This window comes from Megascapheus bottae, chromosome 12 (genome assembly GCF_031878675.1).
Source record: "Megascapheus bottae isolate mThoBot1 chromosome 12, mThoBot2.hap1, whole genome shotgun sequence".
In the NCBI taxonomy this organism is placed as follows: domain Eukaryota; kingdom Metazoa; phylum Chordata; class Mammalia; order Rodentia; family Geomyidae; genus Megascapheus; species Megascapheus bottae.
Window position 1 is genome coordinate 34,431,770 of NC_143520.1, and position 13,866 is coordinate 34,445,635.

A 13,866-nucleotide genomic window follows, 5' to 3' on the forward strand; every position below is an offset into this window, starting at 1 on the left:
TCATGACATGCAAAAGAAATATAATTTGAGTATACTAGTCATCTTTCTATTACTAAGACAACATAGCGGAGATAATCAACTTGCAATGAGATATTTTTGAATTTTGGATTTTGGTTGAATTCTTTTATCCCTGGTTACTTGGCTCCATCACTTTGATCACATGGTAAGGTAGAACACTGTGATAGGAAGTAGAAGTTAGTACAAATGGTCATCTGATGGAAGGGAGGAAGCAGAGACAAAAGGTGTTGGGATTTTGATATTCCCTTAAAGGGCACAATCTCAGTTATTCTACTTTATAAATCTAGTTCCTACACCCTAATACGGGAACTATATCCCGACAGAACCACCAGTGGTATACTAAGCCATGAACTAGGTCCAGATTGTAACAGTGAATCACACAAGTTATTTAAAATTTTCTATGAGGCACATCGTATGAATAAGATGAAATGGATAAAACTATCTTTAAGAACATATTTTGGGGAGGGAGCATTGCCTAGTGGTAGACTGCTTGCCTAGCATGCAAGAAGCCCCAGATTTGACTCTTCAGCACTACATACACAGAAAAATCCAGAAGTGGTGCTGTCTAAGTGGTAGACCACTAGCCTTGAGAAAATCCAAAGACAGTGCCCCAAGACTGGCTAAAAAAAAAGAGAGAACCTATTTTATTTACCCATATGTCAACATACAATAATTTGAACACCTTATTACAAAATATTTACATCATATTTTATGGTCTCTTTTTGTTCTGAGTGCTGTAAATCCATTGTTTATTTTATGCTCAATTTAAACTACTTCTTTTTCTGTATTTATAAAAGAATTTATTAACATTGATTTTTACATCATATTTCAAATGACATATTTAACAAACAAGTATTCAAGAAGGGAATCTCTATCTACAATCACTAGCACTTAGATTTTAGAACATAATTAAAATTAGTCTGTGGATTTATATGTCATAGATACATATTAATCTATGTAATAAAACATTATGTCTTTAGAGTCATAAATTTTTGTCAATATAGTTGTGTTTATATTTCCAATACCATGTCCATAGCATTGGGTACGTAAATATTGAGTCCTTGTTCTTGTACTGTTTAGATCTAACAGCCATATATTAAGGATACCATGTGCCTTTTGTTCCTTTGGTCTTGACTTGTCTCAATATGATTCACTCTAGATTCATTCATTTCCCTGCGAATGCTGTTATTTTATCTTGTCTGTTGGCTACGTAGAATTCAATTATGTATACCACATTTTTTGTATTCATTTATCTGCAGTAGGACATCTGGATTGTTAAACTACTTTTATTTTAAGTTTTTGATAGTTATTTGTACCAAGTGGCTACCATTAGGGACAGTTTGGATTTATGAAGGAATCTTTGGAATGTAAACATTGAAGAAACAGAAAAAGAGAAGTAGAAAAAGTTTCCTTCTATGTTACAGAAACTATGGCAAAACAATGTTTCTTCATTCTGTGTCTTAAATACTTCTGCATAAGGAAATATAAGCAATGTAAAAGCAACAAGCTTTTTATAGATGTCACTATTTTAGCCACTGAATAAAGCTGATTTGCCCTAGCCATTAGATCTTGAGGTCATCTGCATTAATTACTGTTGCTCCAGAAGAAGTTAGAGACCAACATAATGAAAATAATTTGGATTTTTTGATTGTCCTTATCTGCTCATACATTGTGATTCAACTTATCAAATTGCTGTGTAAATTTCGACAAAACACATAGCCTTAGTTACTTTATTCTTAAAATAGGAAAACAAATTCTTTCTATGGAGTTTGTGGTTATGAAATATTACTAAGTATTGACACACCTGGATGAAAATCATAACTATTATAGCAATTTTTATTAATAAATGTCTAATGTTAGTGTCAGTGTGTTTCAAGTAAAAATAAATTGCCCAATGTTTATATTACTACAGTGTTGGAGAGCCATTGCTGTAATCAATATACCTTTTTTTATGCTACATCCCTTCTGCTGAATCTGAATGTGCAGAAACGGATACCAGGTTTGAGTAAATACAGACATTTGGGTTCTGTCAACACTTGTATTTCTATTGTATATATGTAAATTTATGTTTAAGTTATTGTACTTATGTATTTCCTAGCTACTAACCAATTTTACTGGTGATGCAACATCTTCTTTTTTTCTGGCTCCAGTAATTCTCAATCCTAAACAATTTACTTTGATTTCAAATCAACATTAATTGTGCAGTTGTATAGACATGGCACCGATAGGTTTGTTCCTGTAATCCTAAACCAGGCAAAAAAAATCCCAATACTCTTATCTCCAATGAAGCGGCCAAAAAACAGAAATAGAAATATAATTCAAGTGGTAGAACACCAGCCTTGAGCTGTGTGATTAGACTAAATTAGGATAGTCTGCACTTTAAAAGGGAGAAACATTTTATTGTGGCTTTCACAGACCTATTTGTGAATAAAATATTCTGCTTAGTTTTTAGCATCCAGGAAACATCCACTGTCATCAGATGAGGTTTCTAACTATTTCTCAGATAATAGAAATTATGAATCATGAATTCCCTTGTCTTCCTCCCTATGTTCCATCTTATGTCTATCCTGTTCATCTATATTCACATTCATTAAAGTGCTCTTCCTTCTGTTTAAGTTTTTTAAAAACTCTACTTGAGCTAGTGATTACACACATCTGTCTTAATCTCCTCTGAGACCCGTTGGCTTTTTGTATATATTGTTTTTATTTGCATTCTTTCTCTTAAATGTTTTATTTCATCCTTTTCTGAGCTACTGTTGACTTCAGTCAGTAGAAAAGAAGTGGTTGACATATGTTACTACTGATTCATTTTTCCCTTTGATATTTTACTTTAACACTTTGGTCCTCAAAAAAAGATATAGTATTCAATAATGGAATTTTAATCTATTAAAAGAAAGTTCAACTTTAGTTAGAATAATAAATATCAAAAAATCAGTACTAAGATACAATTTCTACCTGCAATTTTCTGTCAAGGGCTCAATACCTGTAATCCTAGCTATTTTGAAAGCTGAGAACATGAGTAACAAGTTCAAGGCCAACCAGGAAGAGAAGTTTGCGAGACTTTTTTTTACATCCCAAAGCTAGATGAAGTGGTACACACATTTTACCCCAGCTACATGGGAGGCTGAGATTGTAAGATCTAATATTCTGAGACACCCTCATCAGAAAATGTCTTCCAGACTCCATCTCTGTGAAAGGAAGCTGGACACAGTGATATATGTGATTCCAACAATGCAACAAAACCTAAAACAGACGAATTAAAGCTCAGACTTGCAAAGAGGCAGGAAATGAAGCCCTATTTTAAAATAGCAAGTTAAAATGGACCACAAAATAGATCAACAGTCCTATGCCAACCTACCAAACAAGAGGCACCTGAGTTTAGACACAGGGTTAAAAAATAACAGCAAAATGAACTACAGTACTTCTACTAGTATTTTCATTAAGTGGGGGTGGAAGTTCCAAGGTTATATCTATCCAGGTACCAATATCTAACCCTTGCAACCCTAGCTGCTCAGGAATTGAAGACCAGGAAGATCATGGTTTGAAGCCAGTCCTGACAAAAAAGTTCTCTAGATTCCATTTCCAGTTATGCAGCAAAGTATTGAATTCACAGTATGGATCAAGTGTTTAAGAGCCAGCCGTGAACAAGAAAACCAATTGAGAACACAAGTCTCCTAATTCAAGCTCTAATAGTGGTACATAAACAAAAAAAGTTCCAACTGAGGTATAATTTAGCAGTATGTCATTAAAGTTACAGAATTTTGTTAAACTGTTAAAATTACATTTAACCATTAAAATGTAATTGTAAGAATTTCATTATGGTGGTGAAAATTGTAACTACACCGGACACTGGCTGGCTCTTTTTATTTAAAACTTACTCTATATGATAGATCCATCTTGTACAATATTGTACATTGTAAACAGGAGTAACACTATTTTTATTATGAAGTATTTCCAAGATACATTAGGAAAACCTCAAAGTAGAAAGGTATGCATCATTATGTTACTTTAGTGAATTAAAAAAAGGTATACAAACACTCAAATGAGCAACAATAACACTTTTGCCAAAAAAAAAGGTCTGAAAAGGAGAAATGTAGGGGCTGTGATTAACTGTCGAGAGGAGGCGTGATTATGGTAGATGGAATAAAAATATAAGAAGATTCTCTCTGAAATCCCAGTCTATTCAAATTTTTAGCTAGCTCATTAAATCACCAACTCTCAAATGAAAAGCAAACCAAAGAATACTTCCATGAAAGTATAAAGATCATCATAACTATAGCCTGCATAACAACTTCAGATGCTTGGGCAAGGGAAGCAGTGACATCTCACTGAAGTCTTTTTTTATTGAACACAACATTTTCATCACCACACATAAAGAATATGTCTCTTACCAGTGAAGTAAATGAAAAAATAAATGAAACCTTATGTAATAAAATGCACTGAAATAGAGAGTAGAAATACAATTACATACAACCTTTTCTGAAAGTCACTGTTGTTACATATAAATTTGAGTTCTATTGGCTTGCCAGTTCCAACTCTACTATAATATCAAACTATCCAGATGGTCCCCTCTTGTTACTACACTTTTTGTCCAACACACCTGGATAATGTACACGATTTGAAATCCTCTGAATAGATTTCTCAGAAAACTATCATCAAAACACATAGAAATTCCAAACTGTCTAGAATTACAGTGTGAAATGTGATCAAGGTTATCACAAGTGAAAGATTCTCAAGTTGATGGCCAGGCAAATAACAGAAATATGAAAATTTTGAACATTAATAAGACATTCTTTATATCTTCCTTGACAAGACATTTTATTTTCATTATAATATAATAATCTTGTACTAGATCAGGAAGTTTTAGAAGACAAATATTTTGAGAATATTTTTTACTCATGGAGAAGCTATTGAAAAGTATGATTCAGTCTAGCTGAAATTCTTATTCATGTTGATTTACTGATTTCCTTCCTGTTTGAGTAAAGAGTTTGAGAAGTTGAGACGTAAACGTGTACATGGGACCATGAGTGACTATGTGATAGAGTTCTTTTACTTTGCCCATCACAATCACAGTGATAATTCCAGGAAAACATTGCTCTTCCCACATCACTAGCCTCCACATTTATCCAACATCTATATGCAGCAAGAGTAGTGGATCCTCATTGTCAGAGGAAGAGTATAACTGAGACCTGATCATTTAGGGTTTTTGTACCTAGATTTAATATTTTCTATGTCATGTGGTCTATAATAATGAAGACACACCCAAGTGTAAGTCCTTGCTGTGGCAATGTTTTTGTTTTATGACAGCATTGTCTGATATGATGGGACTGAAACCTGAATTTTCATGACATTTTGATGGGAACTTTTGTCAGAATATTTATAGATAGTAAATAAATAAGAAATTTTTAAAAATGAGACCCAATCCAAATAATCCTGTGAGAGCACCTATATTCCTGAGCATGAAATGTTTGAACTCATCACCAGTCAAGATGCTTTATTATTGGCTGTGCCATTTTTATTTCATTTTTGTATCAGTAGCAGGCAAAAGTGTTTTTCTATAATATGAACTCAAATATAAAACATTTGCAAATCAAAACAACTCTAAGATTCCACCTCACTCCAGTTAGAATGGCCAGGATCAGGAAAACAAATGACAACAGATGCTGGAGGGGATGTGGCCAGGAGGGATCACTACTACACTGTTGGTGGGAGTGCAAACTCGTTCAACCACTATGGAAAGCAGTGTGGCAGTGCCTCAAAAGGCTAAACATAGAACTCCCCTATGACCCAGCAATTCCACTAGTTGGCATTTACCCAACCATCCAGAAACAAGGACATACTAAACCCACTAGCACAACAATGTTCATTGCAGCACTATTCACCATAGCAAAGATATGGAACCAACCTAGATGTCCCTCAGTTGATGAGTGGATCAACAAGTTGTGGTATTTGTACACAATGGAATTCTATGCTGCTGTCAGAAAGAATGACATTGCCCCATTTGTTAGGAAATGGAAAGACTTAGAAAAAATCATATTAAGTGAAGTAAGCCAGACTCAAAGGAACTTAGGCTCAATGGTTTCCCTCATTCGTCATAATCAGTAGAAACCTTGGGCTCTACTAGCAGAGATTTGCAATAGAGTAAAATCTTGATACATAAGGCCATATAATGTAAAGCTAATTGAAAGGACCTCCAGGATATTGAAACAAAAGCCATATAATGAATGATTGTTGTTCTTAATGTACTATGTTGTCTCTCATCTCCTTTGCTGTCCCTTGGTTATCTCATATTGGTATAGTATCTCACTTTGTTATCTGATATATTGAATTTATTTGTATTTGGATATTTGAAATTTGGTAGGGAAGGGGGGAAAACCAAGACGCGTGGGGGGCGGGAGGGGGGGGAGGGAAATGGGTACCAAGACATGTGAAAGGGTATCAATGTATGTGAATTAATGCCCCTTCTATCTGGCAAATATCATGTAACCCTTTTACTAATTACAATAAAAAATTAAAAAAAATTCAATCCCAACTCAGTTTATCTAACATTGATTTTATACTGTGAAGATGTTCCTTCTATTATGACATGGAATTCTATGCTACCATCAGAAAGAATGGCTTTGCCCCATTTGTAAGGAAATGGAAAGACTTGGGAAAAATCATATTAAGTGAAATAAGCCAGAACCAATGAAACATAGGCTCCATGGTTTTCCTCATTTGTTACAATTAGTTTACCTTTAGGATTCTTCTAATAGAGGATCATAATAGCTCAAAAGCTATGTTCATATGGCCATATAGGATGAGGCTAAGCAAAATTAATTCCAGGATATAGAAACAAGAGGTTTATTTTGTGATTGTTGTTCTTAATGTACTATGTGAAGCTATTTCTTTTTTCTTCTCTTCCACTTAAGGTTTATCTCATGTTGTTACTGAATCTGACTTTGGTACCTTGTATATTGTATATATAATTTTATTAGTGTATTTGAAATGGGAAGGTAAGGAAAAACTGAGTGAGAGGGGGTGGGGGGGGAAGTGGAGAAAAAACATGGGAAGGGGTAAAAATGTTCAAGAAGTAATGTACCCACTACCTGATGAATGTTACTGTAACCTCTCTGTACATCATTCCAACAATAAAATAAAATTTAAAAAGTTGTTCCTGCTATATAAATTGCTAAATATAAATTATTAAAAATATATAAAATAATGGTGTTAGTATTTTCTAAGTATATGAGAACATTAAATTGAAAATAAAGCACCATTATATTTTACCTGCTATGAAGGAGAAACTTATACAGACTTGGATACACATCAGAAATGGATCCTTCCTATGAAATACTTGTATAAATTCTTAGGCAGTGCCATTGAGTAATAAAAACAGTCTCAAAATGTCTCTCTTCAGCTGTTTGCATGGAATCAAATCTCTTCAGTTGAGACTGTTATAGTGACCATTTAGAGCCTATATACTCATAGAACTTACTGAAATTGCATTGAAATGATAAAGAACACTTGGTAAGGACATTGAAGCTTTATGGCTTTCCCTAACAATTGTAAAATGTTCGTGTTGGGTTCCTCACATTTTAGAGCATGGGTTGAGTAATCCTTCAGATAATGAGGAAGGATTGGAAGAAAGATGAGTTGGTCCTTCTAAGGGCCAGATGAGTTAGGCCCTTCTAAGGGCCTAAGGGCTTTCTAAGGGACAGTTCATGCTGAGTGTAACAGAACATTACACGGAGGAATATCAAGACTAGATTTTCTTCTTGGGGAATTTCACAAAACTTTAGACCCCAAGCAGGAAAGCATGCTATTCACTTTCAAATGATCTCTGCAGTAGGGTTGTCTGTGATCTTCAATTTCACCAAAGTCTATTTCTTATTTACACACTTAAACAAAGTTGCAGTAATTTTTAAGCAACAACTCTTAAATCTGCTCTGTTTCTATACAAATGATACATCATCATTTCTAAAAGTTAGGTAAAATTCAATTTATATATACCACATTTTCTGGATCCATTTCTTCTCTGAGGCAAACAGGGAAGATTGCATAACTTGGCTATAGTGAATAGCTCTTTCTGCACTGTACCTGATTGTGCAAGTGCGCTTATTGTATTCTAGTTTGTAATCTTTGAATAAATGCCCAAGATTGGAATTGCTGGATCATAGTGTAGTTCCATGTTTCATTTTTTGAGGAACTTCCATACTGCTTTTCAGAGTAGTTGAACAAGTTTACATTCCCATCAACAATGTATTAGGGGTTCCCTTTGGTTGCATAGTTGCTAGAATCTGTTATTATTTGTTTTCTTGATATTGACCATTCAACTGGGTTAGATAGGATCTCAGTGTTGTTTTGTATTTCCTTCATGTCTGGAGATGTTGGGCATTCTCATAAGTGATTATTAATCATAACTCTCCACAACCGTTCAAAGTTGTTGACTCCATTTTTGGGTAATACAGTTCATTTAATTAGCGTGATCTTTAGCTCCTTCTTTCCTTTACACAACTCATGAGTTTTTTTTCCCAATACCTTACATTCATAAAGCACTTCATATCAAAACTCAATTTATTCCTAATGCAAATATACAAAGGATATTTTTAAAGAAATAAGAGAGAGAAACTAGAAATTATAAGATATATACTATCTTCACATATGATATATGTAATATATGCATATGAAAGAAATAAGTGTTTTATTATATATAAATATATGGTCATAGCTTATTTCTTAAGATAACTTCTAGATCAACTTTGCAGAAGAACAAAATAGTCAGATTTGGGGAATTAGAATACGATTGATGAAGAATTAAAACTAAAACATGTGCAGGGGCTGGGAGTTTGGCCTAATGGTAGGGTGCTTGTCTAGCATGCACAGTGACCTGGGTTCAACTCATTGGTACCACATACACTGAAAAAAAAAAGCCAGAAGTGGTGCTGTGGTTCAAGTGGTAGAGCTCTAGTCTTGAGGAAAGCCCAAAGACTGTGCTCAGGACCTGAGTTCAAGCCCCAGGACTGGCAAAAAAATAGTTTGAACACCCAAGAAAATATATACCATTTTTTTCAAAACTATTTTAAAATGATAACAGCTTACTTATTATCATTTCTACTCAATCACATTTTCTAAACATATTTAAAGCTCTGTTTTAACTTAACCTTATTTCATAAATTCTCTGTAAAATATTTATATTTTAATACAACTATTCTTAGAAATCCCTGTTTTTAAAATAATTTTTACTAACAATTTTTCTTTCAGGATAGATAGCAACATTGAAGATTTTTCTTGCTGATGTATAAGTATTGTGTATGTTTATTCATACGATGCTCTTAAACAACACAATGAAATCAAGTAATAACATATCAACCCAAAATATCTGAATTATACAGCTTCTGTAGATGCAGAAATTCACAAGCTCAGTATTGAAGACAGATTTAAACAGTGCCTTCTATTGTAGGGAAATGTAACTAAGCGAAATTCTAATCAGAATATCAAAGCAAATCTATATTACCAGGGTCTTCTCCTTCTCTAACAAGAAAAAAGGATTATGTGTCAAGTTTTAATCTCTATTTTTCATAATGATTTTAATAGTCAACAAGTAGATAGCTTCACTATTGACAATTGAAGAGATCTTCAAATGGAGTGTTAGTATGTCTAATAATTTCCTCCTAAACTGACCCTGTCAAAAATGTGTATGTGTCTTTCAGTAGAAGCCAATAAAAGAAAGGACAATTGTTGTCACTTATCAACTCTGTAACCATTTTTAATAACATAGAACACATCCATGCTGTGAAGCCTATTGCTTCTCTAGTCCAACAACACAATAAAAATAATATTAATATTAGGAATGAGTGAATCATATCTTAGGTATTTATTAAAATTCTTTCAAAAGACTGCACTCATATTTATTTCTAGTATTTGTCTTGAGATTAGCAATATTGCTATTTTTGCATGCATATGAACCATACAAAAAGGCCTATCAAAGCAAAACAAATCAATATGAAAGAAAAGTTTTTGTCAGTTTTTTATTAATGTATCATTTTCATACGGATATTACTTATCTTACAGTATTACTTATCTTAAGTAAATTTTTCCATTATCTTAAGTAAGAAAAATGTGTCTTTAAGTTGTCTCTTGTCCTAAAAATAAGCTTCAATGAAGTCAGTTAAGACTTCTTGTTTTTAAGTGTTTACCTGTAAAATTACAAAATAGTCCTCAATTTATCCTGTCTTAGTTGTAATGCTTTATATTTCAAAATACTATTGCTTTTTAATGATTCTTCCAAAAAGTCCTTATTTGAAGCACTATCTAAGGAGTTTTAATGCCTTTAGAGTTGGTATCTTTTACATTGAAATCAAGCTGTTATTTCCTATTGTTAGGAGATATCTTTTTCCTCCTCATTATCTAATTCTTGCATAATTTTTACACATTTTTCAGTCAAAGTGAATATTCTCACATTTTTCTAGTAGTTACTTCTAAAAGCATTTTCAAAGTGAAATGTACTCACTCTGTCTTTAATATTTTAGACTCATATCTTAGCAGGTTACACTGATAGAGTGTTTCAGTAAGAGTTCAGACTTTGAAAGTGGAGAGTGTAAAGGGAACAGGTATTTCTACTCCAAAGGATATAACTAACATTTTAATCCCAGGTAAAACTTACATTTTAGAAATGTATACGATAGTACACATTTTCAAGTTAAAACTTTATGTATAATATAAAGTTAAATTTTGCTTACCTTTTCTCAGTGATGCTATGTTACTCAAACTGCCATCAGCTCCTGTTAATAACTCTTTCAACAAAATGGAAAACAGTAAAGTCACATGTAAGAGTAGGCCTGGGTTGGCTGCTGCTTAATTTCAGTACTGAAGAAAAAAAAAAAAAAAGGCTGGGGTTGGAGTGAGCACAAACTTTTAAATAAAACCACTTCCTGGGTAGATGCAGTTAACCACACACATTGCATTGTTACTCAATTTGAAGAAATTGCCTGGCATAGTCAACAAAATGGTTATTTTACATTGTGATTGTGAATTTTCTAACATTCCACATCTATATAGATTTTTATTCATTGTACTTCAATGGAAAAATATGTCATAAAAATTTTAGCAGGGGAACGATCAAACCGTTAGGTATGGAGTAAACTTCCCCTTTCTCTGTCATCTAGCTAGGACTAAAAAAAAAGTGTGCATGCTCTAAGATTAATTTGAGGATTTAAAAGCTATATTAATCTGGAAAGCCAAGAAGCCAGCTTTGACCTACCGGTGGGTGCTGCCCTCTCATTCATGGATGTACCCTGGAAGAGCTGCCCTTGTGAGCAAGTTCCTGGAGCCTTGGGAAGCTTGCATCAGAATTTCAGACACACCCTAAGGCAGTGCAGCCATTTGAGTGTCTCAGGGGGAAACAAAGATGCTCTGGGGGCACATACAGGGGAATAAACTGTGACTGTGGTTCTCACACTAGTGTGCTCTCTGAAAGTTTCCTAAGCAGTTCTGAAATATGCTAATGAGATTTCCTTCGAGTCTGCTTTGACTTAAAAAGAGAAATAAAATAAAGCATCAAAAGAGTAACATTTGGACATTCTACTTGTTTCCTTATGTGTCAAAAGTTAACCAATTCAAAATAAATTTATAATTCTTGACAATAGCTATGGTGTATGTGTCGTCAACAAGCTATGAAGTTCAAGACATAAGATACTGGCTTTTCAGGTATGGCTGCTTTTATGGGATTCATTTGTAGAAGCTTCATAAGACAGAATGCTTCCTTCCCAAATATCTAAAGAATATCAATCGTCAGACAAAAGCATCAAAAAATCTATGTAATAGAGCTTGGAAACATGGACTGGTCAACACACAAGCAGAGAAGCTTTGAAAATGCACTGTGCATACATAGCCCAATTTGAGATGCTAATTCCTTGCCAGTTATTAATAGCTCCCTTTAAAGATCATAATTGGCTATTGAATTCACTGTCAGCTTTCATCCTGGATGAGCCCTCCTAGGCATTTTTCTGAATGTTCTTCTTGGCCACCAAAGTAGAAAGCACCTCAGAAAGTCAGAATTTAGGACTTCATTTACACATTGCCACGTATCCCCCTGCATACAAATTACTTAAAAAAAATCTCAGGGGCCAGGAGCATGGCCTAGTGGTGTGCTTGCCTAGAGTTCATGAAACCGGTGTTCAATTCCTTGGTAACACACACACACACACACACACACACACACACACACACACACACAGAAAAAGCAGGAAGTGGTGCTGTGGCTCAAGTGATAGAGCACTAGCTAGCCTTGAAAAAAGCTCAAAGACAGTACCCATTCCCTGAGTTCAAGCCCTAAGACTGGCAAAACAAATAAAAATAAAATAAACAAAAACAATATCTCAGGGAAAATAGTAAGTAGATTTGAATATGTTGAAAATCATGAGGAAATGCAGACAGTTTTACTTAACCTGGAAACTGTTCATACTTTCTAAAAAGCATCAAGAAAATTTAGAGTATCTTCTTTGATTTAAGCTTTCATACATTCCAGTCAAACTCGGAAATCTAGGACAAAGCGGGGCCAGGCGATTGGCCTAGTGGTAAGAGTGCTTGTCTAGCATGAATGAAGACCCGAGTTCGATTCCTTGGTACCACATATATAGAAAAAAGTTGGAAATGGGGCAGTGGCTCCAGTGGTAGAGCTCTTAAAAAAGCCCAAGGACAGTGCTCAGGCCCTGAGTTCCAGGACTGGTAAAAAAAAAAAAAAAAAAAAAAAAGAAATCTAGGGCAAAGGGTAAAGGGTATGCTTCTTTTTAAAATAGGAGGTACTCATGAGTATTATCAAATGGATACAAATGTGCATTCCATCCCTATGGGATTAGAGATGAGCCAGTTGGGCACTGATTTGCCTGGGTCTGGTCTCTAGAAGCTTATGTACTAAGATTAAGGATTAGGGTCTGTGCTTTGACGGTTATGGATGTGAAGGTTCACTTTTTCTAGTCTCAAGTGTTCATTGAATATTTGGTGTAAGTTAAGTATTTATACAAAATATATCCTCACAAATACTCAGAAAACTTGCCAGTATCATTATATTATTTTAATTATTCACATGAGGAAATTGAGGTTAATTTATTGGTCAAAGTATTAGTGAGTACAGTGAGAGTCAAATCCATAGACTAACTTTAGAGGCATATAAACAATTACATTACTATCATTTAACCACTTGCCAGATGAATCTTCATAAAGAGACCTAAGGAAAAGTTTCACCTTTAGGTGAAAATGTTATTTCATCATCATGAGACTCATAAAGTTAGCAGACAGGAATCAAATTCTCTAATTTTATAGCTATGGCAAATAAAATGAACTCTGATTTACCATATTCATAGGTAGAGAACACTGGCTATTCGTCTGTATTCTAAAATTAGTCCACAAATCAATGTAATAAATTAAAAATATTTTAAAAAATTACTTTTAATTGCAACAGGATTTTTGAAACAAGTTCTGCCAGTTTTCTATAGAACAGTGAATATCCACAAATATCTAAGTATATTTTAAAAGAACTAAAACTGTTTAATTGTGATATTATATATTGACATAGGTCAAAACCAAAGAATTAAAAATATTTTAATATGCTAAGGCTTAAGAGCAACCTAATGACTATATTTATTTGAAAAGATGATATGTGACAAAGATAACATTAAAAGGTAAATAAAAAAGGATCTACCATTAGCAATATAAATGAGATATTAGGAATATAATTTGTTTCAAATAACTCGAATAGACTAGAGAATATGAGGAAGAAAAAAATAACAAGTTTAAAATTGCCATGAATGGCTGAAAGTATTTAGTGACATTCATAGAAGAATTTGAATAAAATACTTAGAATAGGAT

General features: G+C 33.7%; 1 protein-coding gene across 2 annotated transcripts in view; it reads right to left on the reverse strand.

Annotated features, from left to right (window-relative positions):
• The window catches only part of Arhgap15 (Rho GTPase activating protein 15), a 626,004-nt gene extending 615,146 nt beyond the window's left edge, over positions 1 to 10,858 (reverse strand). For both annotated transcript variants that reach the window (XM_090343126.1, XM_090343125.1), the window contains exon 1: positions 10,740 to 10,858. The gene's annotated coding sequence lies outside the window, so the exon portion shown is untranslated. The remainder of the gene's footprint in view (positions 1 to 10,739) is intronic.
• Between the last annotated feature and the right edge of the window lie 3,008 nt (positions 10,859 to 13,866).